Here is an 18,258-nt window from a genome sequence, read left to right as displayed (position 1 = left end):
TCTGGGGGATTTATTTTTGCAGCATCAAAAATTATGGTGACTTTTTATTTAAAAATACTTTTATTCATCTGCAGAGGAGGGTATGTTGACATGTATTTGCTCAAAAAAGAATTGGGGTTATTTTCTTCTAGAATGTACATTAAATGATTCCCTCACTCCCTCCTTGGTCTCAACCATCCCTGCTATGTTTAGTGTGAAATTGAATCCTGTAAAGCTAAAATTTAAGAACAAGGAGAACTAGGGATTCATGCAAACCATTTACATCTATTTCTTTCCTGTGTTTTCTTCCAGGCTTTTGCTTGCTGCTCACTTTGGGCTATTTTTCTTTTCCTGTTATTCCCCCCCCCCCACACACACAAAGAAACTGGCAACAGGGTGTGAAAAGAACTGTTTGTAAGTATTTAAAACTGCTTAACATCTATTTATATGAAAATGCTTTTTAGGTTTTGGAAGCTTATTTCCATGCTGGCATAGGAAATTTTGGAAACTAATACAGGGTAGGTGTTGAAGTGTTTAACTTTCATATTTGCTTTGTATAAAATGGGAAAAAGCTAGAGCAGCCACTGAAACAGAGTGTGTTCTGTAAGATACCAGTCTTAGGATAGGGTGTCCGCTAAACATGCCTAGGAATCATGAGGGGACTTGATGAAATACTCCTAAAGTCAGGTTAAGCTGAGGATGAGCCATTCAGGGCTAATGTGTATGGCACTGTAGTATAATTAGCAAATCCATGAGTTATCCATCTTCTATTTCAATTCAAAAAACTAAATGTTGGTTTAACAATTTATTCCTTGGCCTTATGCATTAGTTCTGTATCCCCAATGGTCTGGTGGAAGACCTTTGATGGCAAAGAACCCCATCTGATATTTACATTTTTGGTTCCATCCTTGTTACTAGCCTAGGGTTAGAGCAAAAAGGCCTTTTGCAAATAGTTGTGAATTCATTGTTAGCCTATGGAGTGGTTGACCAAGATCTACTCCCAGTGGGACAATACCAGATTCTTGAAATTTCACAGCATTTATGAAACCCAAAGTCTTTTCTCCACTGTGTTTCCATGGGGTTCACGACACTCTCAGCATTTCTTAGGTGAATGGATATGCTACTATAATCCAAATTTATCACAAGGATTTGGATTTTTTTTTTTTTTTGGATGCTGCCATTGTTCTGACTGAGATAATAAATCTGAGGAAAATAGAGTGAAAGGGATTCAAATGCGGGTGAAGTTATGTAGAACATTCAAAATTAAAGTGTCAGGAGACGGAGATGGTTAAAAGGAAAATACTCTTTCCCCCTGGCTGCTGTGGGCTCACTCTCCCTGAAGGGTGAGAGTGGCTTTTCTCAATGTATTCAGAGGAAGGCCTCTTCCAAGACTTGCCACCTTGGTCCAAGGAACTGAAGGGTGAGGAGTCCATCCGGACCTTGGGAGGAAGTCTATTGCCATTCTTTAAAGAATGCGGAGGATTATAAGAATAGTGAAGGTCCTGGAGGCTGAGAACAGCTTTCAGTCCTTTGTCCTTTATTTCCTAATTGAAGAAGAAATCACTGATGCCCCTTCTTATGACTTAGAAGAATGTGGTCTGTCTGATGTTCATCCGATGAACAGATGAAGTGGGGGGATTTTCTCCTGTGCCCTGGCACTGCCCCTCCCTCTTCATATGTTATAGAACTTCACTCATTCATCTGTAAATGTTAATTGTTCCACCTGAGATCCTGAACACATCGGAGCCTTGAAAGATATTCATCTCCTGTCAGTGGATGTGCTTAAGCAGAGGTATCAGGAAAGTACCTGAGGGATCTCTAACCTTGGAGGAAGGTTAAATAAGGTGACCTCTTAAGTTACCTGCTAATGAAAATGTGATGTGATTCTGTGTTGAGCTGGCATTTACACTTATTTTATTACAATCAGAGACAGTTCTGCAAATGCTTGTGCCTCATAAGGAAATGTGAGATGAAGACCAGCTGAAAGCATGGCATCGTTACAAAGGGTGAATCTCCCCCACCCGGGGTCCTATTTCTAGGCCTGTTGGCCTAGGGATATGTGTTAATTACATGGGTAGTTGAGATTTTCTGTTTCTGACAGTTGAGTCTAGTTTGAAATGTTTAGAATTCTAATCCAATTAGAAATGCATTCATTGCGCTAATGTTATCTGCAAGAATTTAAAAGTAAATCTCTTTGTAAAGTAAATGGACCTTTGGTAAAGTGAATCATAACCTAGTTTTGAATGTCTGCATGTTGTTCTATCAGCTTTGCTCGAACTCTGGCAGAACTTGTAGGAGAATTTTGATGTGAATACAGCGTTCATCTGTTCTCAATTGTATGATTTAGTTTGGAATCTATGTTAAAGGTTTGTCTCTCCCAGTTGCCACTGCATTCTCCAAAGATGATTCATTTATTTAGAAAAGGTCTGTAACCTAAATAGTTCCTATTTTTTCCTTCTCTTTGTCAAGATACCCAGTCTGGTTGCCAGTACATTGGATAGATTAGTGAATTCCTTGTTAGGGGCCGTGTCTAATTTTGTGTTGCTGGTGGAGTGTAATGCAATATTGATGTTTGATAAATGTTCAGACAATAGTACTATCACCTTCCCTTGGTTACGTTGGGTGAGTTTTAGTCCAAATCTAGTCACAGGCTGACTTCATACAATCAGATCCTAAAAGTCAGGAGGATGGTGTTTAATCTAAGTGGCCTCCTGGTGGCACTAGAAGGACACTTGGTCTGCAGAGAGAGGTCACAATTTGGCAGGTAGAAAAGATACAGGGGACAATCTCCGGAAAGTCACATTGTACCTTTTCAAAGCCTGTTTGATTACATTTGCTGTGATGTGTACGGATTCCAACAATTTATCTTCAGCCTCAGAAAGTGGTTTGGGCTGGACACACATTCTGGTGTTTGTTAATTCCTGAGGTGACACTTTTAAGTCCCAATGTTTGATGTTGCACAGTCCCGGAAAGAATGATTTTTGACTCTTTGATCTTATAAGAAAAATTCAATTGTTTTTTATCTTGCAGTTCATGCCATTGGCTTTTTTGCCCCTTTCGTTTTGGTGCATATTTTCTTTTTCAAGCCAGAGTGATTGTTGGGGGAGGTCCTTTAGGATATTGTAATAATATAAATAACAAGCTGGTTAAATTATAAATATAGCAGAGTGAGCCTTAAGAGGTTAGAGCAAAAATCAGTTACGGTTATCAAGCTGGAGGACTCTTTTGCATGGTTAAGAGGTTTTTTTTTTTTAACATAATTTCTGTAGCATGCCTTACTATAAAAATCATCTTCTGTTTGCTAGAAGAGAAAACACAGGCTCTGGACATGTTTCACTTAGTTAAGTTCCCCCTCATCCACCTTCCCCCGCCCCGTCCTCCTGGTGGTTTTCGACCTCTCCAGCTCTCTAATGATGTTACTTAGAAAATTAATGACAACCCGAAAAAGCAAAAACAATTGCAAGGAAGAAGGGCAGGGACAATAACAATGAGCTGAATTCTCCAGACTGCTCAGAGAATAGCAGCAAAGACAAAGAACTTTCTTTTCTTCTTTATAAAAGCTGCCTTTACCTTTTCTTCCCTTTCAGATCTTTTTCTTCTTGTTCTTGGCTTCCTTGCAGCTTTCTGGGTCTTATCATGAATGGCTATTTCAACTTCTCCTTCTTATTAATGAATAAAATAATGTTATGTTGCTAATTTTCGTGAAGTAGAGACTTTAAAGTGGAGCTCTTGAAGATTTTAGAGTAAGAGTAATTTTTAAAGTCTTTTTCTTTTTTCATCCATTGAATCTGATTTTCTTTTCGCCAAAGTGTTTTGCCTATTCTTTATGACTGTTTTATTTTTTTTTAATTTTTTTTTAGTTTAAGGATAATTGAAAGTTGTTCTACAAATATAGCTTCAAGAAAAATCATGTTTCTCAGTGAAAAACAACAACCCTGAAATGAAAGCCAACTTAAATCATACCAGAACAGGCTCACAAAATGAAGCTGACATTCTGGAAGGAGCTGGAGAACACTAATGCTCCCAAGTAATCAGTTTGGGCCATTTCAGTGCTAAATGACAGGATCAAGAAGAAAAATTTTGAAATTGATTTTTAAGACTGTCTGAAAAATGAGACCGAAATGAATATTAAGTGATTTCTTTGGGGCTGTCAGAAATAATAATGGCAGACGAGACAAGCCCAGTCCTGCTGCTGATGGTTGCAGGATTGGGGAATTTAGAGTTAGTGCAGATTGGAGATGAAGTTCTGCACTCCAATTTTTAAGAAATGTTAATGAAGAGAAGGAAAAGGAAACATCAAAGGAACCTAGTATGTGTAGGTATGAACTGGAAAGGAGAGAGGAAAAGGTGTAGCATCCCTGTGGGAGAGTTAGGAAAGAGGTCCCAGATGGGTGCATGTGCTCTTGGAGTGTGACAGAGTCCCATTTCTACAGAATGGGCCACAGGCGGTATTCTAGGGCTGGGGGTGCTTATGTCTGCATGCACCATTCTCGTTTGTCTTTCCCTCCCTACTAGGCTCCATATGCTCCTCTCTATTGGTTGGCTGGTTGGAGGGGCCTCCAGGCTGGCTGTTGAACAAATCCATATGGTTGGGCGAATTGGATTCATGTCTTTGGTCTCATTAACACCATGTTGGAACCAACAGAGTTAACAAATTAATACAGAGATGCATTGAGTGTTCTCTGGAATTTGGAATCAGTTTCCCTTAAATTAACCATGTCAATTACCGCAAGTTTATAGATACCAAGATCTTGGAAAAAGATCTGGCAGGATATGAAAACAGATATTAACTATTCCAACATTGTGAAGGACTGATACAACATTTTGATGGATTACTTTTTCTGCTGTCTGTTTTCAGCAATATCATATGTTCCTTATTCATTGTTCTGTGATACATGGACTGGAGAACTTAACCTATTTCAATTTTCTGCTTACTAATGTGGAAATGGTCATGAGGTATGATGGGAATGCCCAGGGGGCTGTTGACTGAAATATAACAAGGGACCCCAGAAGATGATCAGTGGAATGCTTTGTTGATAAGATTGGAACCACGGCTGGGGTCTCAGGTCTGGTTTCAATTATAACACTTGGTCATCAAGCAGATAAGAATTATCTGGTCAGCAGACTCATGTCCCCCTGAAGCCCTAGATGACATAAGCACATTTTCAGTTTCACCCATCTTTTTCTCCTACCCCACACAACTGACAATGTATGATTATTCTATTAATAAAAAGGCCAGGATCTTGCTCATTGAGCAGCATCCTGCATTGAGCAGCATCCAGCATGCCTTCTCCACAACTCCCATTTCTTTATCAGTGTGGTGTTGCTGACTCAACAAACTCAAGAGCTGAAAGTTTGTTAGCACATAGGTGTGAAGTGACTAAATAGGTGATATCTCATAAAGCCTAGCTGTGGTTATGAAGTGACTGGTGGTCAACAGTCAAGTTATAGCAAGCAGGCAGTAGAACAGAGGGTCCCGTGTGTTGAGATCACTGAGTGCACCTACCACTGCAGTGGTAAGCAGAGCAGCAGATAGCTTGTGACCTCAGTGCCATAGGGAGATGAAAGTCTTCAGTTGGTGGATATCAATGGCAGCAGATCAAATGTAACTGTCAAACAGTAGGATTATTTTTTTACACTGATATCTTTATTTGGTTCTCCATATTCCTGCTATAAGTGAAACTATCTAACATTTTTCTTTTTCCTTCTGATTTATTTCACTGAACATAATTCCTTCTTGCTCCATCCATGTTGCTGTGAAGGGCATGAGTTTATCTTTTTGATTGCTGAATAATATTCCATTGTGCATATGTAAGAAAATAATAACAGTACAAAACACAACAAAGCAAAAACAGACAATTATAAATCAGAGACATCCTGCGGGGGAGGAGGTGGGAGAGGGATCAAAGGGAGGGAGGAAGGAGCACAGGGGACTGAGGTGATGGTGCACGGGTGCCTTGGGGAAGGAAACTCTATGGGGACTACACCTAAAGGGGTGGGGGAAGCAAATATTGTTTAAAAATGAACAATGATGTAAAAAAAAAATAAAAATAAATTAAAAAAAAGAGTAGGATTAAAGCAAAAAAGAAAGTGACCTCCTCTCTTTTAAACTATGCCTGTCTTTGACCTCCATGGGCTGCAGTACAGTGTCCACGCCAGGGGCTGAAGATGAATACTTTCTTATTAAAAAAAATCATTCTTCTCATTTCAAACCTCCCTTTAAAATAATGAAGGCATATATGGCATACCTTACTCCCAGGCATAGAAGTTTTCGTTAAAGATTTTTAAACTCAGGGCTGATGCTAGTGTGGTGCTAACACTGTTAGACAGGAGAAACTGTTCTTAAATTAAGCTGATCGGTGAGCAGAGTCTCTTGATTACTCAGGCTGGAATAGGCAAGAGTGGGTGATTGTTTGAGCATTTTAGCAGTGGGAGACCTTGGGGGCCACCCCGTAAAAAGACCAGTTTTGTTGGAAGCGTTTCTTGAGCTAAGTGCATGGGTTGGAATACGTTAAACTGTTCTCTGGTGAACAAAATCATAAAAGTATGTGAATAGACAAATAGAGGATTTGTGGTGGAGCTCTCATGAGGTTCATTGTACTTCTCAGAGAGGGTTTCTTTTTTTAAGATGCCAGCAAAATGCCATGGCATTTTATTTTTGTCTCCAGTAAATTAAACTTAAACAAATTAAACATCCTGTTTTGTGTTTCTGAGACTCACTGGGGAAATTTGGTCTCTCTAGTATGATGTTTCCGGTGGGAAGTAAAATATGTGTGTAATCACTTCTTTGAGATAGTTATACATGTGCCGCGCTAATTGGGGGTGTGGGGGTGCGCAAGAGCTGTTTAGTATCACCTGGAACACTGAGCATTTGTGTTTACTACCTGAAGAATAAAAAAGAAGTGAAGTTTTCGGAGGGATGAGTGATTGTGTGTGTGTGTGTGTCTTTTGTTGTGCTGCTAGATGAGAAATCTTTTGTGCTGCATTTTATGCTTTAGTAACTGATTCCTAGTACAAGATTTAGTGATATGCTATGAAATACTTTGCTGAAGCCATTTGGAAGCAAATTTAAAATAAATCTTAATAAAAATAGTAATGAATATTCGTCATTCAAATGAAGGCTGTGCACCAGAAATTAACAACTAAAAATTGAGAACCTCCCTTTGGAATTTAACAGGTCTCTGTTGTCCCGAGTGCCCAGTCACCCCAAAACATTGTGCTTCATTTCCAGCATTGGCAAATGGAAAGAGTTCTGAGATGCACAACCCGTTCCTCCACAATCTCCCCTCCACACATTTCCTTGGATTAAAGGATGGTTTCCTTGAAAACCTTCCTGCCAGGAAGCATGGAACAGTCTAGAAGGCTTGCGTCCTTGGGCCTGAGTGATAAAATTAGTCTGCGTGGCTAATTTGAGTGCTTCTTTCCCTCAGTAGGGTCTCTTTAACAATAGTTGCTGTCTGACTTTGTTTACTTTTCATGAAAACATCACACACACACCCTCATCCCTCTACCCCCATCACCATCAGCTTGAACTCTCAGTTGAAATATTACATTTAAAGGCCAAACAGAACCCAAATGAATGGATGGTTGCAAACACCTTTCAAATGTCACTTAAAAAAAATCTATGAAGCTCAAGTCCTTTGGGAAGGCACAGAAATGAGCTGTCACCCGTATCCTCCTTTGCTTCATATTGGCTCTCTCCCCGTCTGGCTCCCTGTCTCTGCTCCCTCCACTTCCTCCCCGACCTCCTCTCACACACCTGAGTTATATGAAATTCTGGTTTGGGTGTATGCCCTGGAGGCTGAACTATGCAAGAAGTGTCATCTGCGGAGGTGTTTTCTTTTGGAATGTCATTGTTTAACTTCAGGGTCCTGTTATTCTTGTGTGAATGAAATGTCAGAAATGAATTTCACTGGCATTGACAGGTCTTTGCCATCTGTCATCGGATCATGGTTTCGTGGTTTTTCCTTTGGTTTCCTGCCATGTTTAGGCTTTTGACCTATCCCTTTGAGTGGTAGTAATTTTACTTCTCAATATAGCCTCCAATGGAGGTCCCTGCTGCTAGGTGTGACTTTTGTAACGTTAAGGTATGGAGTAATTTCTTCCACCGGCTTTGCTTTTTATTATTTTTTAAACCTCAAGTGTCACATGAATCTTGTCACTTGAACAGGGCTGATTTGCCATTAATCCCGTGTGTATTATCTATTTTGGGCCTCACTCTTTGCTGATGAGGAGGACCCAAGTTGTAGGAGAGTCTCAGCCTTGCTTTTTGAAATAGGACTGAGTTCTGTTTGCTGTAAGCAGCAGTTTAGGGGAAAAGAATTGGGGTAGGAAGACAAAGAAAAGTGTAGTAGTTTTTATAAAGAACCCAAGTTTAATTGGAAAGAAGGAAAACTGAAGTTTTTCATTCCCTACATGGTGCAGATTTTGAAAAATCCTACTGCTCTGAAGTCAGAAGATGGATTTTATAAAGTACAAGCAGATTGTTTTTGAACTGAATGTTAAAGCTGTGCTGTCAGCGTTGACAAGTTCCCGAATTCAATTTTCAAACTAAAACTTAGAAAACTGAGGAGACACTGTGTCTCCTCGGTAGCTTATCAAAAGAAATGTGGTGGCAGGTTCTTACTGCTGTCTCGCTGGCCAGGTGGAGGGAGGTGGTGCCCCCCATCAAATTATCTCTGCTCTTCTGTGGATGATGCATTTTTGAGATGGGCTTCAGCAGTTTGAGCTTGTTGTGTTGGGGTGGCCATGACAAACGGCCCAGCTATTGTCTCCAAAATGAAGAGAATTACCATTTTTAGAGAAGCTTCAAGCACCAGTGAGTCTTGGCCAAGACTTATTGGTCTTCATGGCTGGAAGAAAGAGGATTAAGTGGTATTGATATTAGTGTACCAGTTATTGCTTTACAAGAGCAGTGTTCACCTCTGTAAAATTCCAGGCACATTATCTCATATGTCTTTCTTTGGGGAATAAAAATGGAGTAGTTAGGGCTCCAGAGTTCTCAAGATCTTCTTTTTGCATCTACACCAGGTTGTCCTAAAAAAAGAAGCTATGTTGCAACTAACAACTAAATTAATATGTTTTAAATATTGACAATATGTCGTATGCTATATTAGCGCCCATTTAAATTTCATAGCACCCATAGGTAAGGAACAGCATCTCCATTCTGCAAAGGGGAGAGTGAGGTATTTAGAAAGTGCATTTAGGACTCCCTGAGCAGTAAACAGAAGAGCTGAGATTTAGACCCACTCTGTTTAATGCCTAACCTTGTCCTCTTAACATTATACTATAAACACACCTCCAAAGTGATCACAATGATGAGCTCAGTGGTAGAATTCCTACAGACTTTTTCAAAAGTAAATAAATATCATGACCTTTTGAATACTCTTCAGGTTGTATGATTCTATTAAGTCTTAAATGTTCACAGGCTTTATTTGTATCCTTTTGGTCTTTGAAATTTCGGATGTGTTGGTTGCTATATTTCATTTTAAAATTTCTGTAATGGTTATAAAACCTTAAATTGCAATCTTACTACCTGGAACTCTCAACTAGCCAGATGCTTCTTTCTTCTATACTCTACTTTTAGAAAGAAGAAGAAAACCACAGTAAAATAAGCTCATATACCTAAAAGAATTCCTTTAAAGGTTAAATATTTCTTATGTTATATCTAGTCAAACATGAGCATATCTCTTCACGATATTGAAATACTTAATCATCAGCAAAATCAACTGAAAATGTTAAGGGGGTTGTGTTAGTAGGGGTAAGCTAATAGTAGTGACAGAGTCCCTGCATCTTAAGAACTTATCAGAGATATTAAAAATAAAAGTTGAGAAAAAAAGTAAATAAAATTTGAGGAATAAAATTTGATTTGTCAACCATCCCACAATGCAGTGGGAGTCAGTGGGGGTGGGGCAGGCACTTGCTCTGCTCCATACACTCATTCAAGTGCCTGGACTGTTTCTGCCTTGAGGCTCTGACATGCTTTAAAATCTCACATTCTTTACTGAATCCAGGGAACCTGTCTGGCAAACAAAGAAAGGCAACCAACCTGGATGTTTCTCTGGGAAGTTTTTAGGATTGACAGTGCTACCCAGTCCTTCTGTTTGCCTCCCAGCCTTAGAGGATTAGTTGAGATGGAATCACATCACTCCATCGAACTGCAAAGGGGCCTGGGAAATGGAGTCCAACTTTGTGCCAGGAAGAAAAGGATATGGGTTTGATATCCACATAAGTGACATTAAATTCTGAGATTTTTATGGACCTGACACTAAAACATCTGATTACCACCTAGATAAGTAGTTTACCAAATCTAGGTCATTAGCAGATATCTCTGGAACTTCACTTAGACCCACCCACAAAGAATCAGAATGGGAATGGAGTGGGGGTGGAAGCAGGTACAGAATATACATTTTTCGGAAGCTCTGAAGATGATTTTAGATAAAGCCATGCTGGCGCCCAGTGGCTGTTTGGGAATCACTGACCCAGGTAATGTACTTGATAAGGCAGGAGCATGGGTTACTTCATTTTAGGGAGATTCTTAAAAAGGACTAGGAGGAAAAAGAGTGCTACTTAAAAACATGAACCCAAATTCCTGCTATGCCAACCCCTCTAATCAGTCAAGACTTCAGTCTGTGGTCAGTTGTTTTGAATGTCCATGGGGGCGCTTCACATGCTTCCCATCAGAAGAGAGCCATCTGGATGCTGTGTACTTGACCAGCTGTATTTATTACCATTATTAAAGCATTTTTCTTCATGTCTCATTTCAACATTTTCCATCTCCCTGACAGGCACAGTTGTAGATGCCTCGTGACCTAAACTACCCCAGTAGATGGGAAGGTGATTGTAGTAGTAAGACTATTTTCTAAAGCAAACCATCATGAGGATTTAAAATCAAATTCTGTTTCCTGTTTTGGTCTTCAGTATATGGACTTGCTAGTTTGTTTGTTTTTCATCAGTATGCTCCATGAAGATTTTTAGTAGTGTGTGACTTTTGAGAGCTAAAGTTAACCTCTTTAATAGAGGTAGCAGTGGGGAAATTGGTTTCATCAGCTTTGCAGAGTCAGTCCATGGTTATGACCGCAAGTGAGTGTGGGAGAGCACAGGGTGATATTTCAGGTTTCCTAGTTTGTGTTTCCATCTTGTTGGATTTATGAAAGACAGTAGAAATTTATCACCTTTCCCTGCTATTCCAAAACCATAATTTTCTAGTCTCTTGGTTGCTTGTGAACATTTCTGATAAAATGTGCAGCTCTCTGAACCTTTGTAGCATAGATTTGTTTAAGATCTTAAATTATATATTGTTGCAACCCAAGCCAAGGATGAGAAACCTCCAGGGGCTACACATTCATGCTGGGGGCAGCATTGCAAACCATTCTGCAGAAGGTTTAACCATATCACCTCTACAGTGACTCTACACTGCATCCTGATAATTCTCACCTTGCATTCAGCCCCCACCCCCCAATGAATCTGACCTCTGTTCTCTATTTCAGACCACTGGTGAGCTTTCCAGCCATTTAACTGTAGTGCCCTTACTCAGATCTCTACCCTAGCCAGCTGGTCATCAGTCTCCGGAATATTTTGAACTTCCTGCCCCTTTATCTTTGTATCTCGGATTTCCAAACCAGTCCATGGTATTTTGCATGTTAGATTGTCTACTGGAGTGTGAGCTCCTGTAGATCATAGATCCTACTTTCTACATTTCTCTTTTCTTATAATGTTTTAACTATAGTGAGCACTTGGTGAATAAACCTTGCAACCTTTATTCACTTGGTGAATAAACCAGCATTCAGTTGAAGTTTATGATGCACAATGAAAACCCAACTTTAGACAATGAACCGAGAGCCTGGTTTCCCAAAGTGTAATAGTTACTTTGGGAAAAATTAATCCTGTTACATTTACCTGGGTTGCTTTACTGTAGAGCTTTTCAGAGCTCTATGGTATCTTAATATGGATATACAATAATGTGTTAATGCAAATTTCTAAGACAAAATACAGTAGGCATCATATTTCATGTTCTTTCGACCAGCTAGCCCCCCTTTTTTGGTGAAGTATATTGGTGAACCATGGTTTCTAGTAACTCAATTTGGGATAGAATGACGGAGTAGTATTTCACTAATTACAGTACTCTTGGTTTTGGAAAGTGCTTTCACTGTTATCTTCATTTTCTCTAATTATCATTGACCACTCATAAGAAAACAAAAAATGGTGTTTTCTAGGTTTTGCTTCTAGATATAATTATCTTGGATATTATATGGAAGTGTTTGTAGGCAGCTAAAATGCATCAAACAGATCAACAGGTTCGTCCTGGGGATCTAAAATGAGCCTGTAATAGTGAAGCCATCCACCTGAGAGTCATTCCCTTGTCAGACATTTTTGAAGATATATGCAAAGGCCTTTGTCTTAATCATTTTCCTGAAGGTCACTCACCATTCAGACTATTTATGTAAATCTCCATTAACACAAGGTTTACTTAATGATTTTCTGACTGAAAAGTAAATGATTAGATTTTTTTTCTTTTTCTGTCATTATGGATTTATCTGGTCCACAACTTATTTCTATGGACACGGATTTAAAAAAAAATCAGGTCATTGTGTGTTTAGATTTCTCTCTTTTAAATGAGGTCCATTATCATCAACAGTCATTTGGCAGGCCTGTAATTACATGTACAGTGAATAAGATCGAATTTCAGAGCAAGAGGAGTTAAAGGATCTTTTAAGTTGAAGCTAAACCTATGATTTTTTTATGAACTTTGGGGCACCTAATTAAGAAATTAGTAACAGGAAGGAGTTTCCAATTGTTAAGTGTATAATTATGATATAAACAAGAGTTTTTTCCAATAAACTTCTATGCTGTACTGTTACCTCAGTGGACTCCATCTAAAGTCTTCTGATAAGAGAACCATATTAGAAAGGGTTTCCTTTGCTGATGGCAAGATATCTTGTCTTCTGGAACAGAACTACTATATATGTATGGTAAGAGTAAGTTTGAATCTGGTCAATCTCTGGATGAATAGTAATTTCATCTCTCAAACAGTGCATTTTATTCCATTTTATTTATTTCTGTACCTTTTCTTTGCTCCCTTCAGACTCTAATTGGTGAGTTCATCACCACCACTTTCCTCTCACTTTAGAATTCAAGAAAGAGTTATTTTTTTAAATTGAAAGTGAATTAAAATTGGTGGGGGTGGGGAATAGGGGCTGTAAGAAAGGTCAAATATAATACTATTTATTTATTGAGAATAAAGTCTCCTATGTAAGTGGAGAGTGAGCAACCTTGCAGACTATAAAATACTGGAAAGTCATTGAGGACACGGGATTTCATTTCTTCAGTCCCCCACTCCTACCCCTTCATTTACTTTTGTTGTTTCTGTGTACACCCTCTGTGCTTGACTCATTCTCATAGACAGTCAGTTATTAGAACCAATAATATGTTAGGGAGAATACCAGACAAGCAAATTAAAAGTTCTTATTTCTGCCTCTGGGAAGTTTAAATAATTATTGAGGATATAGAGTACATACAGAGTAAAAATAATGAATATTTTTCATAAGTTTTACATTCATTCTTCTACTTAAAAATATCATAGTACACATGTGGGTTATATTTCTCAGATAAAGAACTTGGTAGGTAGATCAATTGGTCCATCTAGTTATTTTAACAACCTTCATACAGTGTGCTTTTATTTATTAATTTCTGCAACGATTGCCATTTGCAGGGTGTTCTTACTTGGTTGCATTAAATTGAGAAACCTAAATAGGAATTGTTTAAACAAGGTAGCTCCATGATGCCGGTAGATAGCCAGGCTTTTGCCAGATTTCTACCTTGGCAAGTCCTTGTTCTCATAGTCCAACATGGCTGCTATAGTTCCAGAACACCATCTGAATTCCAGGTAGCAGAACTGGAGGTATGAAGGAGAAAATATCCCTCATTCTTGTTGACCATAATTTTGTTCTGTGTCCATAGACCCAGCTAACAATTTTTATAATAAAGAAGAGAGAGAATAGAGGAGATTGGGAGGCAGCTGGCATCCTCTCAAATATTATTACCAATGTTTTACTGTTATAAACAGTGCAAAAGCAATCATTCTTGAACATAATGGTGCTGGCTCATGCTAGCAAGTGATGTGTGCCTCGTGAGTTACAGAGAATATCCTTAGGAGGGGTTTGGAGAAAGGTGAGATTATGGTGGGCTGGGGTGGCTGGGTGGGGCATCATCATTGAGAGACATCTGAGTTTCATCCTGAGAGTTGGGTGAACTGCACATAGGAGGCCTGGGGTCTAGCCACACCTGGTGGGTAGTACACACCAATTCATTCACTGATTCATTCAACAGCTGTTTATGGAGCACTTACTATATGTCAGACACTGGGCATATGGAGATGGGACAAAGGCCCTGCTCTCATTGGAGCTCAGAGATGAATAATTCATACCACTTTGATAAACAGGACATATGCCTTTGAGAGAATCAGTGAGGGATCTAGACTGGTAAGAAAGCTAAGTGAATACTTTAAGGGATAAATAAATAAATGCCTACAGAGAATTGGAGGCTTATGCAAAGAGATTATGGAGGAGAAATGTCTGCCTTTTCCTCACTGACCAAAATTTAGCCCTGTGGCCATATTAGCTGCAACGGGGAATGGGGTGTTGAGAAGTGATTGTTTTTCCTCTTTAATTGGATAGCAATAGATCCAGCTAAACATCAGAGATTTTATAATAAAGGAGAGGAAAGAAGAGATTTTGTACCACTGGGAAGCCACTGAAAATTTTGATAAGAGGAATGATCAAATGGTGTTTGAGGAAAAAGAACCTGATATACACAGGTTACCTGGAGAAGGACAAGGAAGATGGTGCATGAAGCTGTTACTGAGCTGATGAGGGCCTGAGCTGGGGAGCTGCCTCCGAGGGCCATGTAGTGTGGTCACATGCTTTCTGGAGAGTGTGGTTCTGGCTTTGGGTCCTACTCCGTCCCTTAGTGATTAGCTGGGCATAGCCCTTATCTTGCCTGCTCATCTTGCCACAAGAAAATACCACGGACTGGTTGCTTAAACAACAGAAGTGTATTTTTAGTTTTGGGGGGTAGGAAGTGCAAGGTCAAGGTGCTGACTAATTTAGCTCCTGGTGAGGGACCTCTTCTTGCCTTGTAGATGGTTGCTTTTTTGTTATTGTCTTTACATAGGTCAAAAGGGAGGGGGCAGGGAGGGAGGGAGAGAGAGGCATGCAAGTGCTATCTCGAGATCTGGTGTCTCTTTCTTCCTGGGGCATAAGCTCTATTGGATTAAAACACCTTCCCTATGATTCATGTAGCCTTTATCACCTCCTGCCAGACCCTATTTCCAAATACAGTCACACTGGGGGATCAGAGTTTTAATACATGAATATTGCTAGGCACACCGTCACTCACTCCCAGCCAGCCTTCACTGCTTTCTGGACCACAGTTTTCTCACCTGCAGAATGGGGGAAACACCATCAACTTTTTTATAGGGTTGTGATGAGAATGAAGTGAGGTGATGTGTGTGGAAGCCCTGAGCATGGTGTCTGACACGTGGGAAGTCTCCAAAACTGGAAGCCAGAAGAGACAGGTGGGTCAGCATTTCAATGGAAAAATTTTAAGACACAGAAGACAAGGGAGAGTGAGGGCACAGAGATGACTCTGCGAATCTAAGCCCGGGAGATGGGGAGAATGATGTCAGCTGACAGAAATAGGCGAGACTGGGAAGGAGCCAGCTTTGGGGAAGAGATTGATGGATTTGATTTCAGGTGTGTTGCACTTCGTGAGATGGCTGGATATGCAAGTGGAAATTTCCAGCAGACATTTGGGGTTTATTTACAGGAGAGGATATATGGCTGCTAACGACAGCTCCTGGGGGACACAAAATTGGTAGAAGCTGAAATTCAAGAGGAGAGAAACAGAGAATTCAAATGAGCTTGCACAGACCCAATAAAGTGGAGGCCCTTGTCTATGCAGTAGGAGCTTAGTGTTAAAAAGTTTTCTGGTTAAACAAATGACTAGTCTGAGGCAAACTTGGGAGTTGAATTTTCTGGATCATTTCCTCAGTCTCCCACTTTACTTTGCATATTGTAGACACAAGGAGATAGTTCAGGGTTTAAAGCCAAATAAGCCCGCCAAAAAGAAATTCACCTCTTGAGCTTCGGCTTGTGGATTTCACGGCAGAATGTGGTTTTCTCAGTAGTCGACAAAGTAGCTGGGAAATTTCTGAGCTAGGATGTTGTCTCTAAACACTGCAGTGTCTCGGGCAGTCTGAAAAGCCCTTAGCACTTCAGGATCCAATTAAAAGGGAATTATTTTCCCATTCCACAGCTAAGGAAATGGATCAACAAAGAGGCTGAATGACTGTTTTAAAACCTGACAGATGTAACAGGGCAGACAAGGGAATGGGATTTCGAAGACTCTCCCGTTCCGAGATGCTAAGTTATTTTCTTTTTAGTGTGGTCTGTCAGTTCTCCCAGCAATGAGTCAGTTGAAATCAATCTTTGATAGACTCATGGAGGTAAATAAAAAATAGCCCACCTATATCCAGTTGCAGGCAATAAAAAAGAGCAAGTACTTTGAATTTATCACACTTCCTAGTAGATTTTCATTTTCTATCTTTTTGTGCTCTTTCCACATAATCCCTCATATACGTCCAAATAAAAGTAAAATACTGTTTTCTCATTTCAGTATGCATCTGTTTACTCTACTGAAATTGTTCTTGCTAATAGCCCCGATGTCTTTTAATTACCAGATTCATTGGAACATTTCTCTTAGTCTCTTTCTGGATTATTTTGCTGTTCGACATTCAAAATCTCTCTTCTGTAGACTTCCATGAAACCTCACTCTCCTGTCTCTTCTTGGCTTTCTACAGGGGATCCCTAACTACTTACCAGCTAAATTCTGGCATTTTTCATCCTAAGAAAGCTGTTATTTTATTTTTCATTCTGCACATTCTTTCATCTGGTTGATCTAATTCACTCTCATTATGTCAGTGATCATTAATATACCCATGACTCTGGAATATTATATCTGGGCCAGATTCTTCTTCTGGGTTTCAGATTTACACACCCAATCAGACAGCTCTATTCAGGTGTCTCCTAAATATCTCAAGATCAAGATATCTGAAACCAAGAGAGTCTTTTCTCCTCAAGTTCTTTTTCTTCTCTCACCACCCGTCCATCTATGAAATTGGAAATGTGGGAACCAGGGTAATCTCTTTCTTCGTCAGCGTTCTCGGTTCCTACATAGTAGTTCATTACTGAGTAGGTAGTACAGACATTACTTTCTTTTCTCAACAATGTCATTTGGGGAAGATAAATGTAGCATGGTTTATAAGGAGTGGAATAAGAGACCTACCTTTTTTTTTTTGATGAAGAAGAAATAGTAACTATGACAGTTAAAAAAAAGGAACATTAAATTTTGTATCTGATAGGGCAAGGCCTTCACCCATTTCCAGAGGAACATACAGGAATCCAGGAGAGTGGAATGTGTTGCCCAAGTTGGAGTAGACTCGGAGGTGCAGTGGATTTGGAAGTCTTTTGATTTTCTATTCTCTACTCTTTCTCCCACCACTTCACAGCTCCTTTTGCAACACATGGTGGTCAGCACCTAGTAATAACATAGGAAACATTCATAGTTTAGATTCACTGGAAGCTCTAGAAGTTTGACAGCTGGATTTCATTCAATCCTTTAGATTGTTGATGTTGATTATCAAAGTGGAGTTTGGGCCGGACCAGATCTGGCCAGACAGTGCACATATCCTGTTCTCTTCCATCCCTAAGCCTGGTGTCACTGATCAGTTTAGCCAAGTAGTCATAGTGAAGCCAGAAACAGCCCCAGAGTCCCGAACACAGGGTTCTAACAAGTGGTGTCCATTGGAGTTTGTAAGAGAATTGAACCCACTTTTTATCCCTGCAGGAATTGTTTATGCCACCATTTCTTTGTTGTAAAGACCATTGCAGTAGGCAATGCTGCTTGTCCTCCATTCTTCTCTATAGGTTACTGGTCCATTGAGACGATCCATTGTCTCAGTAGCACCTGCTTTTCCTGTGCTGCACTTCTAATCACCTGTGAGATGGAATGCTGAGGAGTTTTGCCTACCTATTTTATTCTTCCCCCACCCCTGCCTCAGTCCAACTCTATGCTGAAGTCTGTGCTGGGTTCTGGATTTCTGAAAATTTGTCACACCAGAGTATTTCCCCTTAATAGACAGAACAGTTCAGGCACCAAGAAAGAAAGTGAATCGGTATAAGACAGAGAGTCAATGAAATTTGAGCTCCTGGACTTCAGGTT

At 39.8% G+C, this 18,258-nt stretch overlaps 1 long non-coding RNA gene across 1 annotated transcript in view; it reads left to right on the top strand.

Annotated features, from left to right (window-relative positions):
• Positions 1–297: 297 nt before the first annotated feature.
• LOC129145941 (uncharacterized) overlaps positions 298–18,258 on the top strand; it is a 59,623-nt gene continuing 41,662 nt past the window's right edge. Inside the window, exon 1 of the long non-coding RNA XR_008552162.1 lies at positions 298–393. This is a non-coding gene — a long non-coding RNA (uncharacterized LOC129145941). The remainder of the gene's footprint in view (positions 394–18,258) is intronic.

The sequence above is a fragment of the Talpa occidentalis genome, unplaced genomic scaffold (assembly GCF_014898055.3).
Source record: "Talpa occidentalis isolate TD23 unplaced genomic scaffold, MPIMG_talOcc4v2.1 talOcc4.16, whole genome shotgun sequence".
Taxonomy (NCBI): Eukaryota; Metazoa; Chordata; class Mammalia; order Eulipotyphla; family Talpidae; genus Talpa; species Talpa occidentalis.
This window is presented reverse-complemented; position numbering and strand designations above follow the sequence as displayed.